Source organism: Pecten maximus, unplaced genomic scaffold (genome assembly GCF_902652985.1).
Source record: "Pecten maximus unplaced genomic scaffold, xPecMax1.1, whole genome shotgun sequence".
NCBI classification, from domain to species: Eukaryota; Metazoa; Mollusca; class Bivalvia; order Pectinida; family Pectinidae; genus Pecten; species Pecten maximus.
In genome coordinates, this window is record NW_022979674.1 from 10,044 (window position 1) to 19,956 (window position 9,913).

Here is a 9,913-nt window from a genome sequence, read left to right on the forward strand (position 1 = left end):
CTACTAACCTACATGCTATTATAAGTGTTCCATAAATTCATAAAAGAAATTGTCGGTTGAATCTTATAACAACAAGTCTTGGTGATAAAAAGAATTGCTTTACTTACATCAGGTAATTTCCTAAGGCGGTCGCCGATATTAGTACACACGATAGTCAACAACTCATCTACCCGCTCGCTCAAGCGGAACAAATCTCTGACACACCGGTAGATCTACCCGGCTGATGTTTTTACAGGTGTAGAGATGAAACAGTCACCGGCGCCTATTAAATCTTTAAACTGCTGAAACAATAGCGTGATTACTGCCGAGGTGTTCAGAGTACAACTGTAACGGTCAGTGCTGTCTATTAAATCGGATAAAACGCCAACTCAGTTACAGTAACATTTTATACGCACATGTTCAGCCCAACTTCCGGTGCTAATACACAACGAAATGGCGTGGTTATCAATAAAAAGTAAGTAGGTCGATCAAACAGTACTTTATATGTCCAATAAAAGGTAATGGTTCTGTTAATAATATAATGTTAGTAATATTCAAAAACCATCTGTAAGAACTGGTTTGTCCGCCGTCCTGAACTATACATCGTCACAACCCGAGATGAAACACTTTAGAAGCAAAACACTTATGAACCATGTATGATAAAATGTTCTTCTAAAACAATTTATACTTTTATTTCATCTTTAGTGTATTGCTTGTCTTGCAAACTACCTTTACACGTGTTTCTGGAATACGGCAATATGTAGAGGATCGCTACTGTACACAATAATAACTTACGCTCGGGAAAAGACAATTGTTTGAATGCAGACTAATTTGATATCCGATTAATCAATGGATTTTCACGGCTAAGATTTTCATGTTTTTTTAGTGGTTCTTCCCATGGATTTAGGGGCCAACGCTAGATAGTGATCCACAGTATTAAGTGGACCACTGTGTCTCGTGGTATCTAGTGGACCGCGGTATCTGGTGGTCCGCGACATATCGTCGTATAGCGTGGACGTCCGCGGTATACGCTGATCCGTCACGGCTCGCGGTATTGCGTGGGCTTCTTGTCCACTTGTGGACATTTGAGTGGACAGCCTCATTTTGTCCGTGATATAGCGTGGATTTAGCAATGGCCACTCGAGCTGTACTGTATGATGCGAACTTCACATCTTTATGATCCATGGAGGATGTTACTTAATCACTAGACTGATCGATAAGAGATAGTAAGTTTTAATCATTTTGGTGCAGATAAAATGTTCATTTCTGTTTTAAAGACGAAACAGTTTTTACACGAATTTTAATTGTTGTCCATATATTTAATGCTTTTAATTAGTAAAATAAATCTAGATATATCATTTGTAAATATCAAATGTGAATGAAGACAAATGTAAAACCAAATAACGTTTTTAACTTACTTGCTGAAATGACGTTTGTCTTTTTACTAATCCAATAGATAGATTTCACAACAAAATGACTCATACTCTACGACTCATAGATATATGCCAATGGTTATGATGAAATCATTACTCCATATAATATAATAGTATATATATCATCATTTTATCTGGACATCACATATGTACATATGTACATGTATATATATCATCATTTTATCTTTATTCTTCACCCGGAATTGATTGATTGATTGATGGGGCTTAACGTCCTTGTTCCGGTTATAACCGAGCCTAGGACACTCTTCACCCGGAAATGATTGCCTGGATGTTATATATATGTGTAAATAAATGCCCACACTATTTATATCGATAATATAAACTATATTTAGAGCTCCGCTGAACCCAATCGGAACCCCTCGTAATTTTCCGTCCGTAGACGGAGGCGAGGTGTTCCGATTGTCCGGAACTAGACTCTCAGACGGAGGCGAGGTGTTCCGACTGTGCTGCAACCATGTCTGTCAGCCAAGACCTAAAATTTGTGGGCATTAATGTTGTATAAGAGTATAAAATATCACAAGTAGCACGATAGACTCAACCAGTGGTGGCCAGCTAACGTGTTACTTCCAGACCCAAAGTTTTGTTTCATTAACATGATATTTATGCATCTTGGAATCATATATGGATACGCTATGTTGCATTTGGAAATAAATTGAATTGAAGTATACATAGTGTGTCATAATCAATGATGCGTGGAATCAGAAGTTGCTGGATATGTGGGGAGACACAATATGTTAATAATATAATGTTAGTAATATTCAAAACCATCTGTAAGAACTGGTTTGTCCGCCGTCCTGAACTATACATCGTCACAACCCGAGATGAAACACTTTAGAAGCAAAACACTTATGAACCATGTATGATAAAATGTTCTTCTAAAACAATTTATACTTTTATTTCATCTTTAGTGTATTGCTTGTCTTGCAAACTACCTTTACACGTGTTTCTGGAATACGGCAATATGTAGAGGATCGCTACTGTACACAATAATAACTTACGCTCGGGAAAAGACAATTGTTTGAATGCAGACTAATTTGATATCCGATTAATCAATGGATTTTCACGGCTAAGATTTTCATGTTTTTTTAGTGGTTCTTCCCATGGATTTAGGGGCCAACGCTAGATAGTGATCCACAGTATTTAGCGGACCACTGTGTCTCGTGGTATCTAGTGGACCGCGGTATCTGGTGGTCCGCGACATATCGTCGTATAGCGTGGACGTCCGCGGTATACGCTGATCCGTCACGGCTCGCGGTATTGCGTGGGCTTCTTGTCCACTTGTGGACATTTGAGTGGACAGCCTCATTTTGTCCGTGATATAGCGTGGATTTAGCAATGGCCACTCGAGCTGTACTGTATGATGCGAACTTCACATCTTTATGATCCATGGAGGATGTTACTTAATCACTAGACTGATCGATAAGAGATAGTAAGTTTTAATCATTTTGGTGCAGATAAAATGTTCATTTCTGTTTTAAAGACGAAACAGTTTTTACACGAATTTTAATTGTTGTCCATATATTTAATGCTTTTAATTAGTAAAATAAATCTAGATATATCATTTGTAAATATCAAATGTGAATGAAGACAAATGTAAAACCAAATAACGTTTTTAACTTACTTGCTGAAATGACGTTTGTCTTTTTACTAATCCAATAGATAGATTTCACAACAAAATGACTCATACTCTACGACTCATAGATATATGCCAATGGTTATGATGAAATCATTACTCCATATAATATAATAGTATATATATCATCATTTTATCTGGACATCACATATGTACATATGTACATGTATATATATCATCATTTTATCTTTATTCTTCACCCGGAATTGATTGATTGATTGATGGGGCTTAACGTCCTTGTTCCGGTTATAACCGAGCCTAGGACACTCTTCACCCGGAAATGATTGCCTGGATGTTATATATATGTGTAAATAAATGCCCACACTATTTATATCGATAATATAAACTATATTTAGAGCTCCGCTGAACCCAATCGGAACCCCTCGTAATTTTCCGTCCGTAGACGGAGGCGAGGTGTTCCGATTGTCCGGAACTAGACTCTCAGACGGAGGCGAGGTGTTCCGACTGTGCTGCAACCATGTCTGTCAGCCAAGACCTAAAATTTGTGGGCATTAATGTTGTATAAGAGTATAAAATATCACAAGTAGCACGATAGACTCAACCAGTGGTGGCCAGCTAACGTGTTACTTCCAGACCCAAAGTTTTGTTTCATTAACATGATATTTATGCATCTTGGAATCATATATGGATACGCTATGTTGCATTTGGAAATAAATTGAATTGAAGTATACATAGTGTGTCATAATCAATGATGCGTGGAATCAGAAGTTGCTGGATATGTGGGGAGACACAATATGTTAATAATATAATGTTAGTAATATTCAAAACCATCTGTAAGAACTGGTTTGTCCGCCGTCCTGAACTATACATCGTCACAACCCGAGATGAAACACTTTAGAAGCAAAACACTTATGAACCATGTATGATAAAATGTTCTTCTAAAACAATTTATACTTTTATTTCATCTTTAGTGTATTGCTTGTCTTGCAAACTACCTTTACACGTGTTTCTGGAATACGGCAATATGTAGAGGATCGCTACTGTACACAATAATAACTTACGCTCGGGAAAAGACAATTGTTTGAATGCAGACTAATTTGATATCCGATTAATCAATGGATTTTCACGGCTAAGATTTTCATGTTTTTTTAGTGGTTCTTCCCATGGATTTAGGGGCCAACGCTAGATAGTGATCCACAGTATTTAGCGGACCACTGTGTCTCGTGGTATCTAGTGGACCGCGGTATCTGGTGGTCCGCGACATATCGTCGTATAGCGTGGACGTCCGCGGTATACGCTGATCCGTCACGGCTCGCGGTATTGCGTGGGCTTCTTGTCCACTTGTGGACATTTGAGTGGACAGCCTCATTTTGTCCGTGATATAGCGTGGATTTAGCAATGGCCACTCGAGCTGTACTGTATGATGCGAACTTCACATCTTTATGATCCATGGAGGATGTTACTTAATCACTAGACTGATCGATAAGAGATAGTAAGTTTTAATCATTTTGGTGCAGATAAAATGTTCATTTCTGTTTTAAAGACGAAACAGTTTTTACACGAATTTTAATTGTTGTCCATATATTTAATGCTTTTAATTAGTAAAATAAATCTAGATATATCATTTGTAAATATCAAATGTGAATGAAGACAAATGTAAAACCAAATAACGTTTTTAACTTACTTGCTGAAATGACGTTTGTCTTTTTACTAATCCAATAGATAGATTTCACAACAAAATGACTCATACTCTACGACTCATAGATATATGCCAATGGTTATGATGAAATCATTACTCCATATAATATAATAGTATATATATCATCATTTTATCTGGACATCACATATGTACATATGTACATGTATATATATCATCATTTTATCTTTATTCTTCACCCGGAATTGATTGATTGATTGATGGGGCTTAACGTCCTTGTTCCGGTTATAACCGAGCCTAGGACACTCTTCACCCGGAAATGATTGCCTGGATGTTATATATATGTGTAAATAAATGCCCACACTATTTATATCGATAATATAAACTATATTTAGAGCTCCGCTGAACCCAATCGGAACCCCTCGTAATTTTCCGTCCGTAGACGGAGGCGAGGTGTTCCGATTGTCCGGAACTAGACTCTCAGACGGAGGCGAGGTGTTCCGACTGTGCTGCAACCATGTCTGTCAGCCAAGACCTAAAATTTGTGGGCATTAATGTTGTATAAGAGTATAAAATATCACAAGTAGCACGATAGACTCAACCAGTGGTGGCCAGCTAACGTGTTACTTCCAGACCCAAAGTTTTGTTTCATTAACATGATATTTATGCATCTTGGAATCATATATGGATACGCTATGTTGCATTTGGAAATAAATTGAATTGAAGTATACATAGTGTGTCATAATCAATGATGCGTGGAATCAGAAGTTGCTGGATATGTGGGGAGACACAATATGTTAATAATATAATGTTAGTAATATTCAAAACCATCTGTAAGAACTGGTTTGTCCGCCGTCCTGAACTATACATCGTCACAACCCGAGATGAAACACTTTAGAAGCAAAACACTTATGAACCATGTATGATAAAATGTTCTTCTAAAACAATTTATACTTTTATTTCATCTTTAGTGTATTGCTTGTCTTGCAAACTACCTTTACACGTGTTTCTGGAATACGGCAATATGTAGAGGATCGCTACTGTACACAATAATAACTTACGCTCGGGAAAAGACAATTGTTTGAATGCAGACTAATTTGATATCCGATTAATCAATGGATTTTCACGGCTAAGATTTTCATGTTTTTTTAGTGGTTCTTCCCATGGATTTAGGGGCCAACGCTAGATAGTGATCCACAGTATTTAGCGGACCACTGTGTCTCGTGGTATCTAGTGGACCGCGGTATCTGGTGGTCCGCGACATATCGTCGTATAGCGTGGACGTCCGCGGTATACGCTGATCCGTCACGGCTCGCGGTATTGCGTGGGCTTCTTGTCCACTTGTGGACATTTGAGTGGACAGCCTCATTTTGTCCGTGATATAGCGTGGATTTAGCAATGGCCACTCGAGCTGTACTGTATGATGCGAACTTCACATCTTTATGATCCATGGAGGATGTTACTTAATCACTAGACTGATCGATAAGAGATAGTAAGTTTTAATCATTTTGGTGCAGATAAAATGTTCATTTCTGTTTTAAAGACGAAACAGTTTTTACACGAATTTTAATTGTTGTCCATATATTTAATGCTTTTAATTAGTAAAATAAATCTAGATATATCATTTGTAAATATCAAATGTGAATGAAGACAAATGTAAAACCAAATAACGTTTTTAACTTACTTGCTGAAATGACGTTTGTCTTTTTACTAATCCAATAGATAGATTTCACAACAAAATGACTCATACTCTACGACTCATAGATATATGCCAATGGTTATGATGAAATCATTACTCCATATAATATAATAGTATATATATCATCATTTTATCTGGACATCACATATGTACATATGTACATGTATATATATCATCATTTTATCTTTATTCTTCACCCGGAATTGATTGATTGATTGATGGGGCTTAACGTCCTTGTTCCGGTTATAACCGAGCCTAGGACACTCTTCACCCGGAAATGATTGCCTGGATGTTATATATATGTGTAAATAAATGCCCACACTATTTATATCGATAATATAAACTATATTTAGAGCTCCGCTGAACCCAATCGGAACCCCTCGTAATTTTCCGTCCGTAGACGGAGGCGAGGTGTTCCGATTGTCCGGAACTAGACTCTCAGACGGAGGCGAGGTGTTCCGACTGTGCTGCAACCATGTCTGTCAGCCAAGACCTAAAATTTGTGGGCATTAATGTTGTATAAGAGTATAAAATATCACAAGTAGCACGATAGACTCAACCAGTGGTGGCCAGCTAACGTGTTACTTCCAGACCCAAAGTTTTGTTTCATTAACATGATATTTATGCATCTTGGAATCATATATGGATACGCTATGTTGCATTTGGAAATAAATTGAATTGAAGTATACATAGTGTGTCATAATCAATGATGCGTGGAATCAGAAGTTGCTGGATATGTGGGGAGACACAATATGTTAATAATATAATGTTAGTAATATTCAAAACCATCTGTAAGAACTGGTTTGTCCGCCGTCCTGAACTATACATCGTCACAACCCGAGATGAAACACTTTAGAAGCAAAACACTTATGAACCATGTATGATAAAATGTTCTTCTAAAACAATTTATACTTTTATTTCATCTTTAGTGTATTGCTTGTCTTGCAAACTACCTTTACACGTGTTTCTGGAATACGGCAATATGTAGAGGATCGCTACTGTACACAATAATAACTTACGCTCGGGAAAAGACAATTGTTTGAATGCAGACTAATTTGATATCCGATTAATCAATGGATTTTCACGGCTAAGATTTTCATGTTTTTTTAGTGGTTCTTCCCATGGATTTAGGGGCCAACGCTAGATAGTGATCCACAGTATTTAGCGGACCACTGTGTCTCGTGGTATCTAGTGGACCGCGGTATCTGGTGGTCCGCGACATATCGTCGTATAGCGTGGACGTCCGCGGTATACGCTGATCCGTCACGGCTCGCGGTATTGCGTGGGCTTCTTGTCCACTTGTGGACATTTGAGTGGACAGCCTCATTTTGTCCGTGATATAGCGTGGATTTAGCAATGGCCACTCGAGCTGTACTGTATGATGCGAACTTCACATCTTTATGATCCATGGAGGATGTTACTTAATCACTAGACTGATCGATAAGAGATAGTAAGTTTTAATCATTTTGGTGCAGATAAAATGTTCATTTCTGTTTTAAAGACGAAACAGTTTTTACACGAATTTTAATTGTTGTCCATATATTTAATGCTTTTAATTAGTAAAATAAATCTAGATATATCATTTGTAAATATCAAATGTGAATGAAGACAAATGTAAAACCAAATAACGTTTTTAACTTACTTGCTGAAATGACGTTTGTCTTTTTACTAATCCAATAGATAGATTTCACAACAAAATGACTCATACTCTACGACTCATAGATATATGCCAATGGTTATGATGAAATCATTACTCCATATAATATAATAGTATATATCATCATTTTATCTGGACATCACATATGTACATATGTACATGTATATATATCATCATTTTATCTTTATTCTTCACCCGGAATTGATTGATTGATTGATGGGGCTTAACGTCCTTGTTCCGGTTATAACCGAGCCTAGGACACTCTTCACCCGGAAATGATTGCCTGGATGTTATATATATGTGTAAATAAATGCCCACACTATTTATATCGATAATATAAACTATATTTAGAGCTCCGCTGAACCCAATCGGAACCCCTCGTAATTTTCCGTCCGTAGACGGAGGCGAGGTGTTCCGATTGTCCGGAACTAGACTCTCAGACGGAGGCGAGGTGTTCCGACTGTGCTGCAACCATGTCTGTCAGCCAAGACCTAAAATTTGTGGGCATTAATGTTGTATAAGAGTATAAAATATCACAAGTAGCACGATAGACTCAACCAGTGGTGGCCAGCTAACGTGTTACTTCCAGACCCAAAGTTTTGTTTCATTAACATGATATTTATGCATCTTGGAATCATATATGGATACGCTATGTTGCATTTGGAAATAAATTGAATTGAAGTATACATAGTGTGTCATAATCAATGATGCGTGGAATCAGAAGTTGCTGGATATGTGGGGAGACACAATATGTTAATAATATAATGTTAGTAATATTCAAAACCATCTGTAAGAACTGGTTTGTCCGCCGTCCTGAACTATACATCGTCACAACCCGAGATGAAACACTTTAGAAGCAAAACACTTATGAACCATGTATGATAAAATGTTCTTCTAAAACAATTTATACTTTTATTTCATCTTTAGTGTATTGCTTGTCTTGCAAACTACCTTTACACGTGTTTCTGGAATACGGCAATATGTAGAGGATCGCTACTGTACACAATAATAACTTACGCTCGGGAAAAGACAATTGTTTGAATGCAGACTAATTTGATATCCGATTAATCAATGGATTTTCACGGCTAAGATTTTCATGTTTTTTTAGTGGTTCTTCCCATGGATTTAGGGGCCAACGCTAGATAGTGATCCACAGTATTTAGCGGACCACTGTGTCTCGTGGTATCTAGTGGACCGCGGTATCTGGTGGTCCGCGACATATCGTCGTATAGCGTGGACGTCCGCGGTATACGCTGATCCGTCACGGCTCGCGGTATTGCGTGGGCTTCTTGTCCACTTGTGGACATTTGAGTGGACAGCCTCATTTTGTCCGTGATATAGCGTGGATTTAGCAATGGCCACTCGAGCTGTACTGTATGATGCGAACTTCACATCTTTATGATCCATGGAGGATGTTACTTAATCACTAGACTGATCGATAAGAGATAGTAAGTTTTAATCATTTTGGTGCAGATAAAATGTTCATTTCTGTTTTAAAGACGAAACAGTTTTTACACGAATTTTAATTGTTGTCCATATATTTAATGCTTTTAATTAGTAAAATAAATCTAGATATATCATTTGTAAATATCAAATGTGAATGAAGACAAATGTAAAACCAAATAACGTTTTTAACTTACTTGCTGAAATGACGTTTGTCTTTTTACTAATCCAATAGATAGATTTCACAACAAAATGACTCATACTCTACGACTCATAGATATATGCCAATGGTTATGATGAAATCATTACTCCATATAATATAATAGTATATATATCATCATTTTATCTGGACATCACATATGTACATATGTACATGTATATATATCATCATTTTATCTTTATTCTTCACCCGGAATTGATTGATTGATTG